The sequence below is a fragment of the Choloepus didactylus genome, chromosome 5 (genome assembly GCF_015220235.1).
Source record: "Choloepus didactylus isolate mChoDid1 chromosome 5, mChoDid1.pri, whole genome shotgun sequence".
NCBI classification, from domain to species: Eukaryota; Metazoa; Chordata; class Mammalia; order Pilosa; family Megalonychidae; genus Choloepus; species Choloepus didactylus.
In genome coordinates this window covers 99,387,992-99,415,603 of record NC_051311.1, presented here as the reverse complement: position 1 = coordinate 99,415,603, position 27,612 = coordinate 99,387,992, and the positions used below count along the sequence as shown (strand labels likewise).

Below are 27,612 nucleotides of genomic sequence, written 5' to 3'. Positions count from 1 at the left end.
TTAAAAAAAAAATAACACCACCTTTCCAATTCCCCTCCTGCCCACATACCCTTCTATTTTCTTGGATTTGCTCCTGCTTTATGCTGGTGTTGCTGTTAACCTGTGCTGTTTAAGTCTTGCTAAGGGTGTGGGGAAAAGCAAGACCAGGAAAGGAAAGGAAGGAAGCCGAACAAAGGTATGATCTCAGGCAAAATCCCACAGAGTAACTGACTTGATTCCACAGCGGAACTCTGAGTTGGAAATTGAGCCTCTGAGGTGCCCTGAGTCAAGGGACCAGGGCTTTTATATCCCTGTACCTGCCAGGTATTGATTACTAGGTACCCTCAAAAAATAAATTCCAAGAACTTCTGTTCTCTGATATCTCAACAAAACAACTCCAGTAGCTGAGGGCATTGATCTGCAGAAAGCTACAAATATATGGTGTTAGAAATAAGAGTACACCAAAGCAGATGAACACACAAAAGCAAACAAACAAAAAAAATGAAAAAAGTGATTTGAGGGGATCTAAGTGGAGCTCTGCTGGGTATCTTTGGCTTAAATTATTGCTTAAGATAGCATTGAAATTTAGGAGAAACCTGATTTATAGTTTCTCAAGAATCGACCATAATGCATTTTTGTTTCTGAGTAGCACATTCTTATTTTTTTTTGTACAAAAATCTTTGTCACACTTTTGTTGAACATATGTCTAAATCTTTTCTCTCCCCAAGCACATTACTGCATTTAATAACAAATAGCTTAATTTTTGTAAAGTTACCATATGTCTGTATTCATCTCTAAACAGTTCTTACTTTCTTCAGGAAAAAATAAAACAAAATTCCAGAAAAAGTGATTTTTTTTTCTAATATCATCTTTTCCCTTGCTCATGAACAATAATACAATTTCTTCACCTTCAGTAAGTAATTTTCTCATATCCATTGTTGTAAATTGTGCAAGATTGGGGTAGAAATGTGCTTAATTTACTTTCTGACCTTTCCAGGTTGAACCTAAATGTTGTGTATTTGTCTTGGTAAAAGTGTTTCTGTGCTCTAGGAAGTAAGAACCTGTACCCTGGCAGTGACTAGTTCCAAGATACTACAAGACTGTGATTTGAAAATGTTCACTGGTAAGAATTGTTACAGAGCTCCCTATAAAACTTCCACTGGCATTTTGTGCATCTATAGTCAGGATCAAAATAAATAAACAAATAAATAAAAGGTCCAGGTGTTTCCCAGAACAGGGACCAAAGTATCTATTAACTGCAAGGAAAACATTCTATTATACGCACACTGCAGAAGAGGGAGTTCGCTCTGTGGCTGACACCTCCACCCCACAACAAATGCCTGGTGCCCACAGAGCCTGAAACAGAGCCAGGCAGGTTGCTATTGGGAGTCAGCCAACTAGACCTGGCAACACTTTAGCTTATTCTCTAGGGTGATATCTGCAAACTGGTCAGCTACAAAGAATTTTAATTTGCCCATTTTCTGTGATCAACTAGGGAGAACTAAGTTTAGCTTAAAATGGTCTTTGAGTGGCTGTGTCTTCAAATTGACTCAATGATAAATTCTATCCTATCTATCTCTCTAAGCATTATCAATTGGAAATATGAAATTTGTATCTTCTTCTTAAGTAAATTATAGGTTAGCAACCCAGAATTTATGACAGAGGTGCATATTGTTCCTTACGCAGCCTTTTACCCCTTAGAGGCTGCAGACCCAGTTTTGAGCTTGCCCTCACTGATCCTCACCAGCCCTCCTCTCTCCTCTAACCGAGCCTGCATTTCCCGCAGTGGAGTGGGGATGGTGGTAGTAGATGCAGGAGGTGTTGGAGAAATGGGGTGAACTTTTGTACCAGTTGATAATGAGAGAAAAAGTACTGGGGAGAAAACAAACGGTGCTGCTGCCAAAACAGTTCTCTCCAAGGTACTTGCCTTGGCTGAAGGAGCTTGGTAACTGAGGTGGAAGCAGGTGTCTGGCCAGGCCTGTTCCTGAGCTTCCTCAATCTCCTTATGAATGTAATTTCCCATGCTCTTTTAAGGATGACTTGAAAGAAGAGTTGTCAATGGCACTCAATAAATATTTAAATGGATGCAAGCTCTCAGATTCAGAACAGTTCTGGAGCTTATTCTACAGTGAAGAGAGATGAGAAGGTAACATCCTAGCAGTGCCAAGGACAAATGAAAATCAGGGCTGTTTTCATGGTAAGCCTTCTTAAAATGTAGCTTACACATTTATTCATCTTTTGCTTATCTGCTAAACACCTACTATGTGACAAGCTTTGGAATTGAGAGGCTGGAGTAATGTGTGGGAGGATTGGACAGAACAGACAGCCTGGTTCATATCCTGATTCTAAACCTCAATAGATGGGTGGCCTTAGGCAAGTTACTTAAACTCTCCATGCTTTAGTTTCCTCTTCCATAAAATGACAAGATAAGAAAGATGCCTAGTCCATGGGCTCGTTGTGTGGTTTAATTATGTCTAGCACATAACAACAGACCTTCAATGTATAGCTGTTATCATCGCTTGCTCCAGGTCCCATGCGTACAGAAATATACATGACAGAGCCTCTAAGAATCTCACAGTTTGTTGGGGTCTACAGATAAGAAAACGGATGATTAAAACCCAGTGTGGTAAGTGTTACAATGGGAGAGATATGCACCAGAGTTTGGCACTCAGAGCAGGACTGCCAACTCAGTTGGGGTGGAGAGGGAAGGTGTTGGAGTTTGATATGGATCTTGACATACCTGGAGACGACAAGAAACAAAGATTTCAGAAAAGACAAAGGGCTATGGGAATATGTGGTGATTTCTAGAAATATCAAATAATTCAGTGTACCCTTAGTATATCTGGTAATAATGGAGTCTCTGGGAATACGTTAGAGAATGAAGTAAGAGTAATAGAAGGCCATGCTAAAAATGTGACAGTTTCATTGAATTGTAACAAATTGGGTTCTAGGAAATTTACTCTAGGTATAGTGAGGAAGATGTATTTGAGCAGCTAAGACTGAAGGTCAAGACATGATAGAAATTTATGAGAACAAAGAACTGCAATAAGGGGTTTCATTATGCTATGACACAGGGAAATAGCCTCAGTGAAAATTCTGTCTGAATTTGGGGACTGTGAAATAATAGGAAGGAGAATCAGGGAGTTGCCCCAGAGGGAGGGCTGCCCTAGAGTCTGGACTGATAGGATCTCTGGGCATCACCAAGGAAAGGAAGGAATGGAGCAGGACAGGGAAGAGATCACCATTGTGTCCCCTTAGATCTCATGTTGTAACTTGATTCTCTCATTTTATTAATGAATGTAATATTTGACAATTTTGAATGTTCCAGAAGCATCATTTAATTTTATCCGTACAAATCCTATCAGGTAAGTACAATTATCCCCATTTTATGAATAAGGAAATTGAGAAAACATAAGAATAACTTATTTGTCTGAGATCAAAATTAACTAGTAAGAAGATGAGCTTTAGACTTGAACTCAAGGCAGAATGAAATTAACATCCGTTGCTCTACAGTTTTCCCAATCTCCTTCCTGTGTTTATGTCCTTTTACCTCGCTCCAGTGGCCAGCTTCAACCACTAGTCTTATCACCACAAATTCTGTTGTGTCTTTTCTTTTCACCACTGTGTTTTGTAAGTGCTCTCTTATTACTGGACAAGTGAACACAATTGGCAAAATCACAATATTAATTCTAATTCATGGTCATTAACTTTGAATCCTTAATGTTTTTCAGCAGTTTTTCTAAATCCATCTTGTCCATTCTTTGTCCTGTTCCCCATAAATGTCTCCCAGATTGAGACTGTGGTCCCCTGGCACAAACCGCAAGTCACTCCCTTACTTGTAGCTGTCATCTTTTCCTCCTTTCATGAAGGAAACCAAGGCCATCACTGTGCACTCTTTCAAATTTCAGTTCCTTCTATAGATTTTATCTGCCTCTTCCTCATGAATTCTACGCATTTAATTTCTGCCTCTCATGGAAGCAAGAGCTTTGAGATCTCCAAGCCCCTAACAGAATCAACTCCAGTAATTACTTTTCTCACTCAGAAAACCATTCTTCTCTGCCAAGCTCCTTGTTCAGTATTGTAAGTTTCTATTCTCATTTATCTCAGGTCCTCTAAAAATTTATCTGAGTCCCTCCTCTCCCAAATTACTACCTCTGCCTCACATCCCAATGTGTTTCTTTAGAAACTGGGAAGTTGCATTTGATATTGCATAAGGGGGTAGGGGTATGTTTCCAGCATCTGTAGTTTGATCTTTTGCTTATGTGTTGTGGTCAGGTTCTATTCTTTAAGTTCTATAGACTCTAGCTAGCTGTCTCCAGCTGGGAATCTAACTATCATTTAGAATGTTTCAATGGGAGAAAATATTCTTTTTTAAAACCAATGACTTACAGTTAAACTTTCAATCACTAGTTATTTATACATGTATATTTGTAGACACTGTATATGCACATGTCATCTCCCTTCATTGGACTGTGTCTCTTCAAGGTGGGGACCAGAATTGTCTCTACCTCATTTTTGACTTCACAATCCATTCAGAAGATAGTTTGCTAGATGAATGAATACATGAGAGATTGGTTGTAGGCTCATCTGAGAAATAGCTTATACAATTAGACAATTAGATTGTCTGATGGGCTTAGAATTTTCATAACTGGCAAAATATATGTATTAGTTTTTCATTATAGTGACATTACACATGCAATTAAGGTATTTGGAATTAGAAAAGCATTTTTAAAGTGTATTAATATAATACTCTCCACTTTATAAATGGAAATACTGCTTTTTCTAAAGCTAACGAGAAAATGAAACATTGGACTACTTATTCTTACTTCAGTTGAAATTTCCAAAATTTTAGTCTGTTGTATTTAATTTGTTTCATTGCATCTAAGATCATTTGTTCCTATTTAGAGCTAGGGGAAAAAAGAGAGGTTCACAGTGTCTTTATTATTTTTAACTTCAATTTCAATATATAAAAAACAAAAGAAAGCCAAATGAGTTCTCTGCTTTTGTACACAGTTCATCCTGGTTAATTCCAAGCATCCATATCTGATGAGCTTCCCTGTGGAAAATCCTTACCAGGACACATGAATGTGCAAAGTGCATAGATAAGATGAACAACTTCCATGAGTAGGCCTTGTTTAATTACATAATTATTCTTCTTGTTACTACATACAGAGTAGATATGTTTTATTTTGTAGCTTTTCATTTAATTACTCATTTCAGGATCTTTGTTTTTACTCTGCAATACCAATTCAAGATGCGGGATCTTTCCCTTCATTTTTGTACAGCCACACTTCAACTACTTCATTTATCCTATGTATATGTAAGAAAAGTTATACCTTAAAAAAAACAAAAAAACTAGTAAGAGTTAAGACGTTATAGTTCTATTGCACTAGTAATTTGAAAGAGTTAATATGCAAATAATGTATTTACCTATTAGTGTATAGACCAAAGTTTTGTTATATTTTTCCAAAAAAAAAGTAAAATTAATACAATTTAACATCAGCTATGCATTTTCAATTGTTGAACATTTCCTACTTTCAGTAGTTTAGAATCTACACGAGGATATAATTCTTCCAGGGCTTACATTAAAAAATATATATTATATACAATTTTTATTATATATTTATTTATAGTTTGTAATAGTAAAAAATTCTATAGCACTTTCTAGGCACTGGATACTATTTTAAGCACTATATGACATAATATTAGTGTTTATTATATTTTTCTTACTCCCATTTCTCAGATAAAAAAATATGGAAGGATGGAGAAATAAGTAACTTGGCCAAAGTTACACAGCTAAGCTAAGTAGAGGTTCTTGAAAGTGAGTGGCTAAGGGATTTAAATGTAGGCAATTTAGCTCAAGAGTATGTGGGTATGCTCTTAACCTCTTTTGCCATGCAAAGCAGTTTATATTTAAACATAAAAATTATATCTACTTGTTACCCAAATGTATTTGGCAGCCATGAGGCTGATCTCACCAAGTATCTGAAATCTTAAAAAGCCTTCACTAGTCCAACCCCAAAGCACATGGAAGAGTAATGTAATTTTTCATGAGGCAGCAAAGGAGTATGACATTGCATAGACAGAAAGGAAGAAATACTTCCTAAAAACATCCTCTTTATACATTTGATTCACTAAAGGCCCACTGCTGCTTCTCTCATCTTCTACATTCTTTTTTTCTTGACAAATTCTAATTCATTCCCTCATTCCTGCTCCTGAATTGTACCTCTCCTGCACTGTCGATTCTCTTTTCTTATCCCCCACTTTCTTTTTCCTCTCTTCTATTTGTGGTAATTGTGCTGTGCTAGGCTTCTGCTATCCCTCTCCTCTCCCTAACCCTTACTCCATTCTGTACAATAACTGCAAGGCAAATCGCTGGGCAAGAAAAATATTCCATCTCCTTAGAAGAGGGTGTGTGATGATGAAGAAGCTGGCAGGGAGTACACTGCAATTAATTAATATTTTTCTTTTATCCTTGTCACAGCTTGCAGTATAACAAAAGCAGCATTTCCTAATTCATAATTGCAATTAAATTCCAAAATATGAATACTCTTTCTTTACCTAACCTTTTGGGTAACTAATGCTTGGAAAGTTATCAGCATTCATAGTACAGGTTCTTGAAAGTGACAATGTTTCATGCTTGTTTTTCCTCTGCCTTTGCAGAGCCAACTTGTTATTTAGAGAATGGAGTGTGTAAAGGCCATGGAGCAAAGTCTTTCATCCTCTGTCTAGCTTAAGGCAGCTGCAAAAACACATGACTTGGAGCATCAGGGCCATTGCCAAAGTCTTTCCCCATCAGTACAGATGTTTACCAACTTAAATGCATGTGTTTGTAGACCCTGGAAGGTATAGGGTTGTAGACCCTGGAAGGAATACAGGAATACTAAAGGTGTGTGGTATTTCATTCGTTTTGGTAGTCACAAGGGCATGAGTTTAAAATTGTATTCCAGGGATAAAACATTCTATGAAATGGATGTATTATAGTGATAGGAACAAATTATCTTTGTATTTACTGTAGAATATATTATTCTGTAGTCATGCATCTCTGCTATCGATGATGAGACATCCTTACCTTTATTGCTAAAATTTGTATGGTAATTTCACTGTAGGGTATTGATAAAAACCAAACTCTCTCAAGCACGTTTGACTTCTGTGATTTAACTAAAATCATAATGTAACAGGCGAAGAAGAAAAATTAATTCTCTCCTGCTTCTTAAATCCCCTATTTTGTATCAACAGATGTTGAATATTAACATCATGTGCTGAAAATATCAGACCACATTGGCTTTAATGGTTATAAAAAATGTACACTGTCTCTTCTGAGCTTTTATATAATTTGTAGTTAAGAGTCTACATAATATTGACTCATCTTCTTCAGTTACTTAAGCAAATATTATTCCTCAACAATGTCAAAATCAAGTGATAGACAGTTGTCTTTGTGCTAAGATTTGCGAAGTATTGTTTACATTCTGGAATATTGGAAATTTACATTATCCTTATTTGTAAAGGGGTATATGTTTTTCCAAATTATTTAGCCTTGCTGTGACTTTTTTCCTAAGTAAAATTGGTAAGTTGAAAAACCTAGGCCAAAATATCTCTTTTTGTCTTATCTTTATCAAACAATATTTAGAAATTACTGTAATTGTCTAAATGCTTGATTAGAAAGAAAATATTTTCTCTTTAGAAGAGAAAGTATGTTTCCCTGTATAGGAGGAAAACTGTGAAACCAGGGTCTTTGATTGTTTATATAGTGGTATACTCAGAAATTGCTCCATTGCCTACAAATACTTAATAAACTCACAAATAAAACTAAATTAAGTAGAACAGAAACTATGGTTGATTTGTGACATGTTATATAAAAATGTCAATTTGTTAACCTAAGAGAATCACTGGCAACCGTGTTTTTTTTTTTTTTTTTTTTTTTTTTTTTTAATGTAAAGAATCAGTTTTTGGGAAACAAAACATCAAATCCACTATTTTTTTTAATAGACTGGGGCCTGGCCCATTGCTGAGGTGAACAGTACATCCTAGAGACTCCGATAATAACTATTTCAGATATTAACCACTTGGATTAGCAAGCATGTTACAGGTGAAACTTATACTTCGGGAAGTATTTTGTGATGGGAGGATGGCACACATTAGGAATATCTCAAACTGTCCCCTCCTCCAGTCAATACACAAGAATGGATGAGGAGCAATAGATAAAGAAATCAGTATCAGTTTATGGTATTTTTCTTGAAAATTTGTACTAATATTTCAGATCATCCTTAGTATAGGAGAACAACTCATGTTCAACTGCCTAGCAATTTGTAGCAACAGTCACTTGGACTTGAGGACATTTCCTCCTTTTATTAAGTGAATCCCTTTATAAGGTTTCAAAAGTGGGACATAAGGTAAAACACCTGCATGGTAAGCTGTTTCCTGAGAAACCTCTGCTGCCCTCCTGGAGTGGTGAGAAGGAAACTGAGATGAGGCAGGAAAAGGGGGAGGCAGTGCTGGGTGGGGGTAGCCCCGACTGAGTTACCCTCCTTCTCCTTCCATCAAGGCCATCGCTTAGTTTAATTTAAGCTCCTATTTACCCTGGCAAGGGCAAAGCACTCTTCAATTAGTCAGATTCCTAACTTACTTACTGCTTCAAAGGGGGAGTAGAGAATAGTATGTGGGAAAAGTAGTTTTTCTTCATTTTTTCCTTATTGTGTATATGCATATAGGAGAAGCTTGTATAGGCAGGTGAAAATATGTAAGTGAATATCATATAAAATTATTCCAAAATAAGATTCCACTTCCCCCTGTTTTACTCCCTAGCTTTTCTGATTCTTTAAAAATTCTTAACAGATGTAGGTGAAAGCAGCATATTTCCATTTAGTTATGCACAATTTGAATACCTAGTGAATAATGTTCATGTATGCTAACTCTATGTGATTAATCTTTTTTACCCTTAGAATAAGAATAAAAATAAAATCAAGTAAAGAGAGAAGTCCAGCCTTGACTGTGTATTAACCACACTACTCTACCAGTCAGTAAAACTTATGCTTTATACTTCACTTTTAAGAAAACAACATTTTTAAGGAAAAAATATTATAGAAATATTGGAAGCTTGTTGAAATCATCCTGATATGATCTCTTAGTACATTTATACTAAAAACTTCAAAGAGATTTTGATAGCTTCAACAAAATAGTATGGCATTTATTTGAAATATATGTAAAAGATTAATGATATTTGACAACCTAATTTTCTGTGTCCTGAAAATATAATTAACTATTAGTTTTCCTAAAAGTGCCTACTAAATTCACCCAGCAAAATCATTTCTCTTGCACATGAATGCATGCGAGCATATGGATAATTTTCAAGATTCAGTGATGATTTTACCTCTAATGATAAAAGATTACCTAAATATCATCTCAAAGACTTGATTTTGTGACAAGTTCACCTTCACTATAATGTTCAGATTAATAATGTTTTAATGTACCTTGGTGAAATCTTTGTAGGCATAATAGGGGCAACAATTGTATTCATTACTATTCTATTTAAACAAAAATGTGTGCTCTTTTGTTTTCTAACTTAAAACTTTTATGGGAATACTGGGCTGATTCCCTGGGAACCCTACACAGACATTTGGAAGTGTTATAGGAAAGGGTAATTATGCTGTCCAGGGAATTTGTCAGGGAACAGAACTGTGGGAGATTAAAGTAGATGTGATGGCTGCAGAGGTCACAGCCTTAATTTTGAGCCAAGACTCACTATCACTTTTTTAATTGAGTCTGAAAACTCAAAAGCTGTGATGTGGAAGCCACCCATTACCAAGGAAGACAAATCTGACTAATTGGAAATGAGTGAGCATGGAGCTTAATAGCTCCAAAAATAAAGAACTAGAACAATCAAGATATGAATGGCAACTCATTAAAACAGATAGAGACGTTCATACTATAATTGATGTGATGCCCTCCCTTTTATATTTCACAAGTACAAACTCTTCACTATCCCTTTCTCAAAGAATATGCATATCATTAGTTTACTGTCTATTCTAGCTCTGTTCCTTATGTAAGAAATTGAAAAAATGCTTTTCATTAGGAAGAGAAGCTTTGAATTCAGAGTATTTTTGATTCTATTCATGGAATGAAGTTAAAAATTATGTTGATAGTATTAAGGTATCCTATTATCTTCATTGCTTTATTACACCAAAATTAAGACAGGTACAATTTATGTCATATTGTCATATTCAAAGCATAGCTATAGTTTGTGTTGGGGTGTTTTAAACATCTTATTTACCTAGTTAACTGTAAATGCCTTTGCTATGGGTTCAGTTGCTTTTCCAGCACATTCTTTTGTACATCCAAACTTCAGATAATAAATTATTTATTTCAAACATAATTTAACAAGACTAAGTTTTATAATTGCAAAATAATTTGTAAGTAAAAGAACTCTATCTTGTGATTTAGACCCTCTTATTAGTTAGGCTCAAATTAATCTTAAGTGCGACTGTTTATAAAATATAATTATCTGATTTTTTTTGTTTCTTTCCTTTAGAAGTTAGCATATCAGAGCAAAATGTAATGCCTTTTCTGAATGTAATGCCCATCTCTTTCCTTGCCTTATCCAATGTCTATACACATAGTCCAGTGAAATCAATTAAAATATTCTGTGTCCTAAACCTCAACCTGTATTTCAATAGTTCTCCAGTCCGTGGATCCCCATAGAGACTCAGATCAGATCAGTTCCAGTCCTAAATAATTTAACAGTGTGCATACACTCTCTTTGGGGTTGCCATCCTGAGAGAACTGCTAATTATATATCCCCATGCAAAGACTCTTCCTTTGTCTGTGTTTGCTTCCTCCAAGCACGTGATTTCAAGGGGGTAGTGTAAGGATGGATTGGTGGGGGGGAGTGGCGGTGGAAGGAATCAGCCACCTGGAAGACCATTTCAGTTAAATTAACCGTAGGAATCAAAAGGGTGAAAATGTCACTCCTAAGAGATTTTTGGACTAATTTGCCCCTATGGGCCTCATACAGTTTGTTCTAGCATCCACCTTCCTATTGATTTTAATTTTACAATTTTTGGGGGGTGAACAAATGAAATTAGCAGATTGTGACATGTATCGATTGTGCTAAAGTGGCACTGCTCCCTCTGTGCTCCTTTTTCAAAAAACTACTTTTACTTTATTGCAATAGTTGGAACTTGGGATTGTCTCTTGTTTTAATGTTGCTAGTAGGAAATAGAAAGATCTTTCTCTTGAACCCAACCTCAACTGACAAATAAAGATCCGATTGGTCCAACACCCACTTAGAAACATGTAGCTGTTGGTCAGCAGAGACTAGATGTGCTTGGACCTTTGGAAAATGTTCATTTTTTCAGCGGAGGACCGCAGCCGCTGGGACTAACCCTGAATGTTTTTCTGTACTGTTTTGGACATAGAATATAGGATACAAGAACCCTTTGACAGATCTCTGTCTCTTGGTGTCCTAAAATGTCTCCTTTTTTTTTTTCTCATTATAAAATAAACACATTTAAGTCTAGCCCAAAAAAGACATTTACCTCTGATATTGGCAAGCACTTGATACAATGTCTCACCGTACTTTTATAGATGAGTTGGACATTGTTTGAAGTCTTTTAGACTGACTACATTTTTTTTTTTTTTACCCCAATGCCTTAACAACCTATGAGACTACAGGGGACAAATAAAGGTCATTAAGAAATTCAGAAGTTGACAAAATGAAATTTGTAGAACTCAAATCAGATATTTATTTGTGAGTTTATTCCCCTTTTAATTGTTGTAAGTCTGAATGAAGAAACACCATCTTTTAAAAGTAAACTTGTCATGCAAAATATGTGATATCCTAAATATAATTATTTTCTTGAGCATTGCACAAAATAGATCCATCACATGAGGAGTGTATTATGGGCTAGACCAGGGACATTCACTAAGTGTCAACTAACTACATACAGAATATGTAGGTGAACACCCCAGAAGAGCCTCAGTTGCTTTGTACTTTTCAGAGCCCAGTTTTGCATATGCAGCAAAGAGCTGTTATGGTTTCAATAAACAGAGCAATGTTGATGTTTCCTATCTTTATCTTTCCTATATAAAAGCCCTAGTAGTTAATATGGAACAATTCTATTGAAAATCTTTTCCTCCCTGGAAAAAAGACAGAGATACAAACCTTTTCTTCTGCTAGATGAGGAGTACATTAATAACATCAGAAATCTTGTGACACTTCTTCAGGTTTCAGTGTTTGAAGTACAAGGTTTGGAAGCACACGGTACACTATGTTGATGTCTACCAACTTGGATTATGAAGGACTATATAGTTCTGTCGCTTACTCTAAAGATGATATGTTAAAATTCAATACACATGTAGAATCTCTAGAAATATGAAGAACTTACAATGTACAAATAAGTCAGAATCCTCTTGTGAAAAACTACAAATAAACTGGTAAACATTGGATATACTTGCCAGAGTTGAATTTGTATTCCTGTACAAATTAAAGGAAATACTTACTAAGAAATGTCATATTACTATTTTCTAATTTCTCTAAAGTAAACATTTAGGACTTGCTTAGTTAAAAATGGGGTGGATTGGGCAGCACTGAATCTCACAAATGCCTTATCTATTTGTATTTTTTAGAAGGCTTGATGGCCATTCTGAATACAGACCGCAAGGCCTCAGGAATATGCTTCTCAACACTTTTTTTTTTCTGATGTAATATTCAAGCAAGATTTTTTTTCTTGTGCTCCATCTTGGTCTTATCTGTAATGTCAAACAAACAATGATTAGTTTTATTTCCCCCTATTCCTGACTCAGGGTTAGATACTATCTGGAACATTATGTCAAGTTCGTTATCCTGGCCATTCCTTGTAACTGATACACAAGCTTATGAAACTAATAATTACCTAAGTACAGTATTTGTACTGTATCTAAGAGCTGAGTCTTTGCAGAATCTTTCTACAGAAGAGAGGTTCTCAATCTTTGCCTCATATTAGAATTACCTGAGAAGATTTTTTTTTGAAATCCCAGTGCCAGACAATGCCCCATACTATCTGGAACAGGGACCTAGGCATCAGTCTTTTTAGAACTTCCAAGGAATTCCAATGTGCCTCCAAGCCAAAGAATCACTATTATAGAAGAAATAGAAGTGGAAACATATTCTGCTTGAAGAATATCCTTTACTATAAAAAATGTTTTTCTGCCAGGTTGATGGATGCCAAAGTAAATTTTTGACCATCTTACTTAGAGCTTTGTGACACCTTACTGACACACCCTCATCTTCATAGTCTGTCTGATTGCCTCCAGAAAAACAGGCCAGAATTGAACAGTTTAGATGGCTCTGGCAACCTCTTTTGGCAACAGGGCAAAGTCGTGTGCCAGGAACTAGAAACCTGGCCCATCACGGCAGCACTCTGAAGTGTATATTTGTGTCTATTTATCCCCCTCCACACACCTAACCTTGAATTTAATCCCTTTCTTTCCACATGAAAAACAGCCCTCCACCAGGCTCCTCTAATACTATATTTAGACCCAGTTTAAGTATTCATACAAAGCTGAGTTTTTAGTTGATAAAAATTTAAGGTATAATCCCACCCAGGGGTTTCTAAATTTTAATAGAGTCTCTTGAAAGAAATTTCAAAGTTGTAAAACTTTAATGACAGGAGTAACTGGCAGAGGATTAGCTAATTGGGCTCAAAGGGCCCTCTACGTTACCCCTCTTCAAATTATACCACATAGGCTTTCCTGCTTGTTAGTTTAGCTCCTCCTGAAAACATTAAGCTTCTGTTCATACTAATTTTAGGGAACTCACTGTTACTGATCAAAAAATAATGTTCTTTTGTTTCCACACATTCTCTCCTTAGCCATGTGAATAGGGTAATCAATTACATGGAAATTAATTTTTTTATCCATTGCAATTTGCCAATAAGGCATTTAAAAAATCTTTATTTACTAAGGGAAGTGTACTAATTAATTGCCTTCCTGAAAGATTATTTTGCTATATATAATTATTATCATAAAATACTTTATAAGATGTCATATATACTATGCTATATCAATGACTAGTAAAGATAACTACAGAATTATAAATATTGAAGTTGACTTTGTAGGAGTTATAGCCTCTGTTAGTAATTTTGCCTTTGCCAAAAAATTATTTTACCAATAAATCCTTTAGTTAACATTTTCATGTTCTTGAATGCTCCCACTATAACTATTTTAGCAACTTGAAAGCATTTTATAATGTACAATAGTAATATATTTTTAACCTTTGTAAATTGGAAGGCTTTCTAAGGGCTGAAATTGATGTTTTAAAAAGCATGTTTGGACTTGATAACTTTAAATACTTCAGTAGTATGTTTATTTGTTATTTTTAGTAATACGAACTGTACGCAAATGATCATTTCTTGATATTATTTACATCAGTTTTATTTGCCATCTTTCTTTTTCCTGTTGTAACATGAGAGAAAATATTGTAGAAGTGAAAATTTTTATCCCCCCACTATATTTTTGCCCCCACTACATTCACATTCAATTGTTCTCTCTCCCTCTCATAGCTTGCCCCTTATCTTTCTGCCTTTCTCTCTCCCTCTCTCTCTCTCTGTCTCTCTCTCTCTCACACACACACTCATACACACTCACACAGAGTTATGTTTTTGTTGATAAATCCTACCAGTCACTAAATGCAAAGATCCTAAAGAACTGTATCATCCCTTGAACAGCTGTTGCCAGTCAGGTTTCACTTTCCAGTGGCAGAAGCTCCCTGTTCTTGGTCATGGCAGGAAAAGAAAATTGACCTCCTGTTCCTAATTTCATAAGGAATTTCTTGTTCAGATAAGGGCAGTGACCTTGCCAGAAGGATCCAAGTATTTGTAAGATCATATTTGACTTGATGATGGATGGCCAGTTATCTGGTTGCAGGCATCCATTCTGATAATGCTGGGGGCTGGGAATAGCGTAGCTACATGTTGATGCGTTTTTCTTTTGCCTCCAGTTGGCAGGAATGATATTTTCAGAAATTCAGTTGACTCTCAAAGGAGATGATTGGCAGTTTTATCATAAAATAACTAATCTTGAATCTCATGACAGAACATACGCTTCATTCTTCAAACTTGCTCTACCAAAAAAAGAAAAACAAAAAAAAACAGGCTTGTCTAGAAGTAATTTTGTACTTTGTAGTTTATCCTGTGTGTTACACAATAGACATTTTAATTCATCCTAGGAAAAGGTCTTCCAAGTTTTCTGTGCTTTTTCTTCTTTGTCATCTGTTCTCTTGTTCTCAGCATGTGGAAGGTGTTCACATTTGCCAACTTACTTGATTCGTGAGTAATAAGATTTTGATTAAGGTGATTGCATTATAATTGTGAAAGTTTTGTCAAATATTTCAGTTCTTTGAATTTCTTCATGGCCTTCACCATATTTTTATATTTTCTTAGTTAGGTATGTTATACAGGTATGAAGTTAGAATATATTTCAGGCATAGCTTCCCCCTTATCTTTGAAGCCTATCAAAATTTTAAGAAAACAGGCCAATAAAACAAAGTTTATTATTTTTTGTATCCATAGTTATGCTTTTCCTGACAGCTTCACAAGAATCAATATATATAGAATCATAATTTCAGCATTCATTCTTGTTTTCCATATAGCTAGCAAGAATCTTACAACTCTTATCATTTGTAAAAATTAAGAAAAAAAAATATTTAGAGCACATCCTTTAGACAATTCCGGTTTATTTTTCCCCAACTTGAGATGATATAGTTCATGACGTCAGAAAGTCAGAAGTAGCCTTAGTGATGAACCTGGTCACTCCTCTAATACTACAGATGGGAAAGTTACTACCTAAAAAAAAGAGAACTAGTCCTCCTATGAGTTGCATAGTCAGTGGCAAAGTTGAGTATAAGACACAAGCCTCTTGACTTATGATTTTAACTTAATTTTGATTTTTAAGGAAATTATCTTCCCTTATTTATTTGAGGAAAATGGGTACAGGCTTTTTATGTATTTCATTTGCTTCTGATCCCTATTTTTTTTTTTTTTTTTTTTGCTTTGAATGGGTTATAAAGCATAAATATGGCTGCAATGAGATAATCTTTAGACTGAGTGAAGTACAGACTAAGAAATGTCCATTTCCTAAAGTGTCTATGACCATTTATTAATGGTAAATGTTATTTGATAAATGCATGAAATAAGAGAAACACCTAGGTTACAAAATACTAAGAGATTTATCTTATTGGAAATCTGTGAGTTAATCTTAGCCCATGAAAATGGTATATAATTTATACACATTTTTCTATTACGATCATTGGTGATAAACAGAATAATGTACTGCAACCAGAAATACCTTAGCAAGTTTTAAAATTTCTTTGTGAGCTTCAGTTTCCTGTCTGTCAAATGGGGACCATTCTGCACCCATGGGTGGAGAGCTGTGAACAGTAAATGCAATTGTGGATGTTTTCAGAAAGTATGTCCCACACAAGAGCCCTTCTGTGGATGTGAATTCCCCTCCCTTCACAGTTTTCAGAGAAAACATGGGTGGTCTTTTTAGGTACTACTTGCTTTTTGACAGGTTATAAACAACAGAGTTTCCTGGGATGTGAATGAAAGCTAATTGAGGATTGCGGCAAGGGAAAACAGAAGAAATTTGTTAGCACCTTAGTCACTAAGGCGACTCTTTCTGAAAGCCATCTGTGAATTATACACATGGCATTGGTTTGTCTCCTTTCTTCACATTTCTCATAGTGAAGAGAACCTGAAGAGAACTCTCCTACCCAGGAGACCCATTACCTATCGAAAGGCCTCCGTTCACGTGGCACCAGCTACAGTAATTGAGGCATGTAATTTAAGAGCAAATAAGCTTTCAGTGGTTGTCCAGCATTTCCAAACCTATCAAGTCATGGTAAATAACACACAACCTCATTTCTATATCCAGATACACATCGAGAGTATTATTTTCTTTTCATTATAATGTGGGAGTGTAGGTTCAATTTCCATTTAATCAGTGGGCTATTAGATTGTAAAGTTGCCCTTCATTCTGTCCGGATTTTGAATTGAGTTATTATTCCACAAGATTTGTAACCATGAGGAAAATATAGAGAATAACCAAATTAAACAGTAGTCATTACTTCATTGCAATATATTGTCAGTCTGGAAACTACAGATTTTTAAAGGTGCAAATATTCGGAGTGTAGTTTATCAGATTGCAAATTCCTGGTACATCTGGAAATCATATTTCTTAGAAATAATGTTTTATAGGACTAAATTATATAGGTTAAAGGAAGGCTATATTTTTATTAAGTTGAGACCAAAGACTTTTTATTAGAGGTCAAGAAATGAGAATTCAGAGACTGCATGGCTGTGTTGCTATAACACTACATCAAATCATGCACCTCTCCAGAAACTGACAACTGTTTCTGTTCTTACAAAAACAGCTACTAAATTAAATATTGGAAAACTCTGAGAAATCCAAGGTTTACTATTAATAGTTAATATGTGTAAATAATTTTTGCCTGTTATTCTGGTACTGAGAATTTAAATAGTAAGGATAGAGTAGAGATAGCTTTAAATATTTGTTCAGATTAAACTTTAAAATTAGATGATAAAGAAATAAGCAAATTTAGTGGGGAAGTAAAGTCAAATTTTCTCTTGCAATCTGGGATGGGAACGGATTGAAGGAAGGTATGGAAAATTAACCCCAAGTACTGTTAAGAAAACGATGTTTTGGCTTAAAATACAGGCTAGCTGTATACACTGATACAAGTACTTGGAAATTTTTCTATTTCACTTTAAGCCTATATAATAAGCCTTGAGAGCAACTATGTTTCACCTGACAGAATATAATTAGGAAAGCCTATTTCTGCAGGGGAAATTTTTGTTCAGTGCCCTTGGCTGCCAGTTTCTTAAAATAAAAGAAAGAAAGAAACCCATATGTATTGCCCATCTATTAGGTACTATGAATCATCTGATTCTTACAGCAACTCTATTATTTAGTTATTATTATTTCCATTTTACACACGAGGAAGTAGGTTGAGACTCAAAATAAGTTCATTCATTCAACACGTCTTTATTGAGTGCCTGGTAAGTAAACAGCAGACACTGGTCTAAGTCTGAGGATAGCACAATAACCACTAGGGAAAAGGTTACTGCTCTCACAGAACTTGTTTGCTGTCAGAGTAAGAAAATATACAATTAAAGAAAAAAAGTGTCTAATAGCATTCATGCAATGTAGGAAATTAAGAGAATGATGTGACCGAAAGTGCTTAGGAGGGAACTTCAGATTCCTTAGACTAGGAAGGCCCAGTGGGCGGAGGAAGATCCCGGAGGAGCCAGCTGTGTGGTGGTGAGAGGGAGGTGTGCCAAAGGCAGAAGAGCCGAGGAAGACCCTACAGCCCGTGCCCTGCAGCCTGTGAGCTTGGAAGAAAGTGGAGCAATGCGGGGCTGGTGTAGGCAGCCGACAGACCATGACATATTTTGAGTCAAGATTTTAATAAAAGAACATCAGAAAACACTTGAAAGGTTTTAAGCAGAGGAAGGAATGTTGTGACCCAATTTCTATTATTAATGAAATGATCACTCTGGCAGCTCTGAGGTAAACTCATTCTGGAATGGGAGAGGGCAGAGAGAGTAGAAGTGGAGAAACTAGGAGGCCCTTTGAATTGTCCTGATGAGAGTTGATGTTCCCAGTGATTAAGTGGCTGTGGCAGAGATGCTGAGAACAGATAGTGTGGCCTTCATGGAAAAAACACTCGTCAATCCTAAATTTTTGACAGGAGCCACTGGAACCATTACTGAGGATGGAAGACTGGGAAAGGAGTTGGTTTATGGATAGGAATCAGGAGTTTATTCTTCATTTGCTAAATTTAAGTTGTTAATTGCTTAGCTATTGCTTAGCTGTTGCTAAATGGAGATAGCAGCAAGTAGCAGTTGGCTAAACTGCATAACCAGTATGGATTTGGGTCATATTACTTTCATATCAAATATTTGAATCATCTTATGATACAGTAAGAGTGTGATTCTAATCTTAGTTTGTCACTTTGTTGGGGGTTATTTATTAGAGAAAATACAATTTGTTACAGACCAAAGTTAAATAAAGTGGTTGTTAAAGAAAAGTGCAAAATTTCAAGCCCAGCAAATATTTGTCCTGTGTGTTAACAAGTTCTATTAGTCATAACAGTAATATAATCCAAGGCAAATTGAAGAAATTGATAATAGAAATATTTGGCTGCTTAGTATGATTTAAATTCAATGAAAAAAAGCAGATTATAGAGAATACATTGATTTTATAACAGAGTATTTTTGAGTTTAGACAGTACTGAAATGCATTTATGTTTTAACTAATAGCTAATTATAATAATTGCAATTATGTATACTTTATTCAACTTTGTCTATACATCAGAAAGCATCTTACAAAATACATTGTGTTTAGTTGGGGGTGGTGCAGATTGATCAAAGGAAGTAACAATTGCAAACTATATTAATAAGGAGCAAAGGAGTGTAGAAAAGCCCAAAGGAAGTCTGAAGGGAACGGTTATGTGAAGAGACCAGAAAGGACCTGAAAGGAGGGAGTGTGGGCAAACTGGATGAACAGTTGTGTCCTTAGGAAGAAAGTGTGTCACCAAAGCCTCCAGCCATAAAGCTACTGTCATTGGCCTCACCATGCCCCTTCACTGAGGGCAAGACTACATCTTTTCTCTGCCCACATCACTCCCCAGTTGAACAGATGTTGCACATGGGAGTTTGTCGATGCTCAAATTCAACATCCAGGAGTTCTGAAAGTGTTCCCTGTCCTCTTCTGATTCATATATGTGCATGTGTGTTTGTGTGTTTGGTAACATCTTTTTGTAAACTATTGATTGCCACATTGATTAATTATCCTTGATAATCAAGAATTAAATCTGTTTATAAAAGCAAAGAAATGTAACTCATTTAAAATACATTTCTAACGTAATTGAAGCAAAAATACCTACATTTAAGTTAAAGGTCCAGCCTCCTTCACCTCTCAATGATGACTTCACACAAGATAAAATTTAACAGTTTGAAAATTCTTTAGACTCAGATATCTGAGTTCTTTAATGCAGTGGAAGAATAGGCAACAGACATAAAGAGAAAAGCCATAAAAAGTAAAGACAAAGTACCCTAAAATATATGAAAAGATGCTTAACTTCATGCATAATGAGAGAAATGCAAATTGTATTTGTGTTTCAACAATCAATCATCAAAAATCCTAAACTTTAATAACAGGCAGTTGTCAAGACTGGGGACGGTCACTTTCACACACAGCTGTGCAATTACAATCTGGTACAATCCCTATGGAGGAAAATGTGACAGCATACGTGAAACTTACAAATTCATATGTCTTTTGACTTAGTAATTCTACCTATAAAAAGTTCTTACAAATATGCTTGCAATATATGGGAAGTGACATATAATTTAGTATATCCATTGTAGTGCTGTTTGTGATAGCAGAAAAATTGAAACAATTCAAATTCCCATTGATAGGTGATCCATAAATGGAATTTTATGCAACTATTTTAAAAAAATGAGTACCCTCTCTAGATTTTGGTATAGAAAGACCTCCAAAATACATTGTTAAGTGAAGAAAAGAAAGGTACTTAATAGTGTGTATAAGGATATTTTGGGGTACAAAAGATGATGGGAAGAGGGCTAAGGAGGTCAGATGCCTAGACAACAGAAAACTACAACCTACACTAAGAAAAACGAAGTTATGGCCCAGTCAAAGGAACAAACTTGCACTTCAACTGAGATACAGGACTTTAAACAACTAGTGCTAAATCAGTTCAAAAAGTATAGAGAAGATATGGCAAAAGAGATAAAGGCTATAAAGAAAACACTGGGCATACAGAAGGCAGAAATCGAAAGTTCAAAAAAAACAACTGGCAGACTCTATGGAAATGAAAAGCACAACACAAGAGATGAAAGACACAATGGAAACATACAACAGCAGATCTCAAGAGGCAGAAAAAAACACTCAGGAACTAGAGAACAAGACACCTGAAAGCCTACACACAAAAGTACACATAGAGAAAAGAATGGAAAAACATGAGCAACATCTCCAGGAACTTAAGGATAAAACGAAAAGCAAGAATGTATGTATCATTGGTGTCCCAGAAGAAGAAGAGAAGGGAAAAGGGGCAGATGCATTAATATAGGAAATAATCAATGAAAATTTCCCCTCTCTTATGAAAGACATAAAACTACAGATCAAGAAGCGCAGCGTACTCCAAACAGAAGAGATCTGAATAGGCCTACACCAAGACACTTAATAATCATTATCAAATGTCAGAGACAAAGAGAGAATCCTGGAAGCAGCAAGAGAAGAGCAATCCATCACATACAAAGAAAGCTTAATAAGACTGTGTGCGGATTTCTCAATAGAAACCATGGAGGCAAGAAGGAAGTGGTGTAATATATTTAAGATACTGAAAGAGAAAAACCACCAACCAAGAATCCTATATCCAGTAAAACTGTCCTTCAAATATGAGGGAGAGTTCAAAATATTCTTTGACAAACAGGCAATGACAGTTTATGAACAAGATACCTGCTTTACAGGGAATACTAAAGGGAGCACTACAGACAGATAGGAAAAGACAGGAGTGAGAGATTTGGAACATAATTTTGGGTGATGGTAGCACAGCAATCTAAGTACATTGAACAAAGATAACTGTGAATGTGGTTAAAAGAGGGAGGTTAGGAGCATGTGGGACACCGGAAGAAAAGAGGAAAGATAAAGACTGGGACTGTATAACTCAGTGAAACCTAGACTGTGCAACAATTGTGATAAAATGTACAAATATGTTTTTCCATGAGGGAGAACAACTGAATGTCAACCTTGCAAGGTGTTAAAAATAGGGAGGTTTTGGGGGAAAATACAATCAATGCAAACTAGAGACTATAATTAACAGAATCATTGTATTATGCTTCCTTTAATGTAACAAAGGCAATATATCAAGGTAAATGCAGGTAAGAGGGGAGCATAGGGGAGGGGTGTGAGACACTTGGCATTGGTGTTGTCTGACTCTTTATTCTACTTTCATCTAAGGTTATCTTTCCTTTTGCTGCTTCCTAGCTTTCATGTTGTGCTGTTTTTTTTTCTCTTTCATTTTTCTTTTTCTTCTGCTTATCTACCTTCTTTGACTCTTCCTCCTGCTTTGTGGAAGAAATGTAGATGTTCTTATATAGATAGTGGTGAGAGAGGTGAACACATAAATATGTGACTATACAGGGAACCATCAATTGCTTACTTAGGATGGAATGTATGGGGTGTGAACAAAACCATCTTGAAAAAAAAATGGGTTGATGATGCAACCTTGAGGGCAGTATACTGAGTGAAATAAGCCAGAAACATAAGGACAAATATTGCATGGTCTCGTGGATAGAAACTAATTATAATATGTAAACTCATAGACATGAAATATAAGTTCCAAGATACAGAATGAGGCTAAAGAATGGGGAGCAGTCACTTAGTATGAGCAAAATGTTCAATTAGGTTGAACTTAAATGTTTGGAAATGAACAGAGGTGATGGTAGCACGCTGTGAGAATAACTAACAGTGCTGAAAGGTGCGTGAAAATGGTGGAAAGGGGAAGCTCAGAGTCATGCATGTCACCAGAAGGAAAGTTGGAGGTTAAAAGATGGGAATGTATATAACAGTGAACCTTGTGGTACATTTGTCACTGTTGATGAAAGAATATCAAAACACCATTAACTGTAGTATACAGTTCGCAACAGGTATATATTTTTTTCTTATATGCATCTCTATTATTAACTTCTAGTTATAGTGTCCTACATTTGTTCCAGCTCGTGAGAGAGATTTCTAATATTTGTATAGTTAAGCATGGACATTGGACATTGTCCACCACAAGATTCACCGTTCCATACATTCCCATCTTTCAACCGCCAACCTTCCTTCTGGTGACATATGCAACTCTGAGCTTACCCCCTCCACCACCTGCACACACCTTTCAGCACTGTTAGCCATTCCCACAACATGCTACCATCACCCCTGTCCATCTCCAAACGCCCAAGCCCACCCCAGCTGAACATTCCACCCATAACAAGCAACCGCTCCCCATTCCTTAGTCTCACTCCACATCCCGGCAACCCATATTTCATGTCTGTGAGCTTACACATTACAATTAGTTCATGTCAGTGAGAACCTGCAACATTTGCCTTTATGTGTCTGTCTCATTTCACTAATTACAGTGCCCTCAAGTTTTCATCATCAAACCCTTTCTTATAAGAAGGTTTTGTTCACACACCGTACATTCCGTCCTAAGTAAACATCACTGGTTCCTTTTATAGTCAGCACCATTATGTATTCAGCACCATTGCCATTATCTATATATGGACATCTCCATTTCTTCCACAAGGAGGAAGAGTCAAACAAGGCAGAGAGACAAAAGAAAAAGAAAAGAGAAAGAGAGAGAGAAACACAAGCAAAAACAAAACTTGACAGTTAGAAAGCAACAAAAGGAAAAGTTAGCATTAACCTAAAGTAGAATAAAGAGTCAGATAACGTCACCAATGTCAGGAGTCCCACACCCCTCCCCTATTCCCCACCTTCCCCATATGCATTTAGTTTTGGTATATTGCCTTTGTTACATTAAAGGAAGCATAATACAATGTTTATGTTAATTATAGTCTCTAGTTTGCATTGATTGTATTTTCCCCCCAATCCCACATTATTTTTAACACCTTGCAATGTTGACATTCTTTTGTTCTACCACATGTAAAAACACATTTCTACCTTTTATTAAATCATTGAGCACCCTAGGTTTCTCTGAGTTACACAGTCCCAGTCTTTATCTTTTGTCTTTTATTCTGGTGTCACACATGGTCCCAACCTTCCTCTTTCAACCATACACACAGTCATCTTTGTTCAGTGTACTTAAATTGCTGTGCTACTATCTCCCCAAATAGTTTTCCAAACCTCTCATTCCTGTCTTTTCCTTTCTGTCTGCAGTGCTCCCTTTAGTGTTTCCTGTAGAGCAAGTATCTTGTTCACAAACTCTGTCATTGTCATTGTCTGTTTGTCAGAGAATATTTTAAGTTCTCCCTCACATTTGAAGGATAGTTTTGCCAGATATAGGATTCTTGGTTGGTGGTTTTTCTCTTTCAGTATCTTAAATATGTCACACTACTTCCTTCTTGCCTCCATGGTTTCTATTGAGAAATCCACACATAGTCTTATCAAGCTTCCTTTGTATGTGATGGATCGCTTTTCTCTTGCTGTTTCCAGGATTTGCTCTTTATCTTTGATGTTTGATAATCTGATTATTAAGTGGCTTGGCGTAGACATATTCAGATCTATTCTGTTTGGGGTATGCTGCACTTCTTGGATCTGTAGTTTTATGTCTTTCATAAGAGATGGGAAATTTTCATTTATTATTTCCTCTATTATTGCTTCTGCCCCTTTTCCCTTCTCTTCTCCTTCTGGAACACCAATGATATGTACATTCTTGCTTTTCATTTTGTTCCTAAGTTCCCGGAGACATTGCTCGTATTTTTCCATTCTTTTCTCTATCTATTCTTTTGTGTGTAGGCTTTCAGGTGCCTTGTTCTCCAGTTCCTGAGTGTTTTCTTCTGCCTTTTGAGATCTGCTGTTGTATGTTTCCATTGTGTCTTTCATCTCTTGTGTTGTGCCTTTCATTTCCATAGATTCTGCCAGTTGGTTTTTCAAACTTTCAATTTCTACCTTATGTATACCCAGTGTTTCCATTATATGGTTCATCTCTTTTGCTGTATCTACCCTAAACTTTTTGAATTGACTTATTATTGGTTGTTTCAATTCCTGTATCTCAGTTGAAGTGTAAATTTGTTCGTTTGACTGGGCCATAACTTTGTTTTTCTTAGGGTAAGTTTTAGTTTTCTGTTGTCTTGCCATGGTGTCCTTGGTTACCCCAATCAGGTTTTCCCAGACCAGAATGGGCTCAGGTCCCAGAAGGAAGAAATGTTCAATATCCGATTTCCCTGAGGTGTGTCTTAGAAAATTGGTACACCCTGTGATGCCTCAGGTCACTGTGCTTTTCTGCCCAGCAGGTGGCACCTGTCAGCCTGTAATTCCAGACTTGTGTAAGGAGGTGTGGCCTGTGTCTGTTTTCCCCCTGGCTCTGGAGTCTGGTTCTGAATGGAATGTCAGTAGTAGAACTGGGCCCCACCCCTTTCCTCTTAGGGAAGATAACCTCCCTAGGGAGAGGTCATTAGCATTTGAATAGACTCTGCCTGTGTTATCTCCATGCTTGTCTGGGTCAGAGAGCTGGGAACTGAAAATGGCTGAGGTTTTCTCCACTGAGCCGAAACAGGGACAGAAAGCCACCTTCTGGCTCTCCAAGGTCAGTTGTCACCCAAAGCCTCTGTCTGCTTGTTGGGGATTCATAGCTTGTAGCAAGCAGTCAAGCTTGTTAATGAAAACCCCAGTTGAAGCTCAGCTGAGCTATATTCACTTGCTGGGAGAGAGCTTCTTTCTAGCATCACGAGGCCTTGCAGCTCAGGCTGTGGGAGGTGGGGGGTTCTCGGCTTGGATCTGCAGTTTTTACTTACATATTTTATGCTGTGATCTCGGGCATTCCTCCCAATTCAGGTTGGTGTATGATGAGTGGACAGGCACGTTTGTCTCCATGCAGTTATTCTGGATTATGTACTAGTTGTTCCTGGTTTTTTATTAGTTGTTCCAGGGGGACTAACTAGCTTCTTCTCCTCTCTATGCTTCCATCTTAGATCCACTCCCCTCACCTACTTTTAAAAATAGTCTTCAAACAGTTCTTTCTTCCCTCCCCCTTTCTGTCCATGATGCACACTGAGAACCAAGAGGTGTTTTAAAACATCTGATCATAAAATTTCTCTTAAAACCTTTGAATACCTTCCCACTGCATTGAGCATACCACCCAGACTCCAGGTCCGGGTTTACTAGGCCCTAAGGAATGTCGAGTGAATGGCTCACCATGGTCCTAGCTCAGGGTACCTCCGTATGAAGATTTAGTTTATGAAACTGTTCACATGGACTTGCTCCTTTGGCCCCGAAATTAATACAGAACCATAATTAAACATTTAAGTGACAATCAAAAGTAAATTTTAACTAACTGGATTTTAGAGTAGCATTTCTATTCTATGATTTTGTTCATAGTTAATTGAAATATATTTGCACATACAGTACATGGATAAACAGTGATTCTGTGTAAACCTGTTCCATGGTAACCTCTAGTTCAAAGAAGGTCTCTGAGGAGTTCAGAGACCTATGAGCCAGAATATCATGTGGAATATTGACTAATACTAATTTACATAATGTGGGAATACAAGGAATCTTAAAATTCTGAATCACATTATTTTGTTTTCATTGATAAGAGAAATTAGAAGGCTGTTTAATCTATAGGCTATTCATGTGTATATTTGAACCCTTGCTTTTAAAGAAAGTGGTTTAGGATAGAAATACCTGGAGCAACACAATAGTTGTGTTCTTTTGAGATGTGAGAAAGAATCTAAATGTTAAGAGAATGCATGGAAGGACAGACAATACTTACTGCTATAAAGAACAATTAAGCAGTTGATGCTATTCTCTGTTTACACTTTAGAAAGAAAAATTGCTATTTCTTTACCGATCTGGTTCAGCATTAGTATAAGCCATTAGCAATGACCAGTCGGAGCTTTCAAAATCACCAAAGCATTTCCTAGGAAGAATGTTCCTTTTTAACTGTTAAGAAGTTGAAGAAAATTTCTAATGGTTATTTTCATATTTCATTTTCATAAACAATGCTTACTATGTGTGCAATTTAATATTTTATTTTTCAAGTAATTGATTCAGAAAATAAAGAGACATTTAATTCAAGACCCGGGTCTCAGAAAGTCCCTTCCTTGCATGTGGCAGTGGAAAAAGGAATGTGCATTTGGGGAGGAAACAGCCCTCCCTTGGAAAAACCTGTTTTTGTTTGACAGCAAAAAAATAAGTGTAGTTTCCCCCCATTTTACACATGGATGTGTGGAATTTAGATGTATTCTGACAAAGTGAAGAGAACTGTTTGTGTAGTATATTGATGCCAATGAGTTTTAAAACCATTTCCTTTGCAGGTTAAAAAGAAAGGCAGTGAGAGGAAATGACTAAATCCTCAGTGTGTATTTTCATTGACAACTGATAATTAGCATGCAGCTTAGTAATAATAATTAGTTCCCTCTTTAGAAAATTTCCGGATGAACTCTGAGTTGGTACATATCAGTTTAGTCTTCTTTCTTTGTCCACTCCCTCCTCAAGTAATTCATGTTATTTTTAGAGTTAGGAAGAATTCAAGATGAGCTCTCTCCTTCGAACTGAGTCAGCGTTGTCCATTATTTGCACTGTTTTCTGGAGATTACCTGAGATTAGAGTTTCTTTTGTCCCCCTCTTCCTGTATATTTTCTGTTTCTTTCATCTAGACAGTTTGAAGCAGTGCAAAGGGATAAAGAAGTTAGCCATTGCTTGGTAAATATATTGAGTCCATGACTTATGATTTGGAGCTAAGAACATTAGTATGACTTTAAAGTGCTGGCTCTAAAACTAAAAAGGGGAAAAATTCTTAAGGAGGGAGGAAAGCTCCCTGCATCAATTTCTTTTGCCTTGAGCATATACCAAAAAAACTCTCAATGTATTTTGAAACTCTAAGGCAAATTA

General features: G+C 36.3%; 1 protein-coding gene and 1 pseudogene across 1 annotated transcript in view; one reads left to right on the top strand and one right to left on the bottom strand.

Moving 5' to 3' along the window:
• Positions 1-2,002, bottom strand: part of LOC119534769 — a 44,505-nt pseudogene extending 42,503 nt beyond the window's left edge.
• Positions 1-27,612, top strand: part of SEMA3E (semaphorin 3E) — a 281,726-nt gene that overhangs the window by 127,260 nt on the left and 126,854 nt on the right. The gene's annotated exons all lie outside the window — the stretch shown is intronic.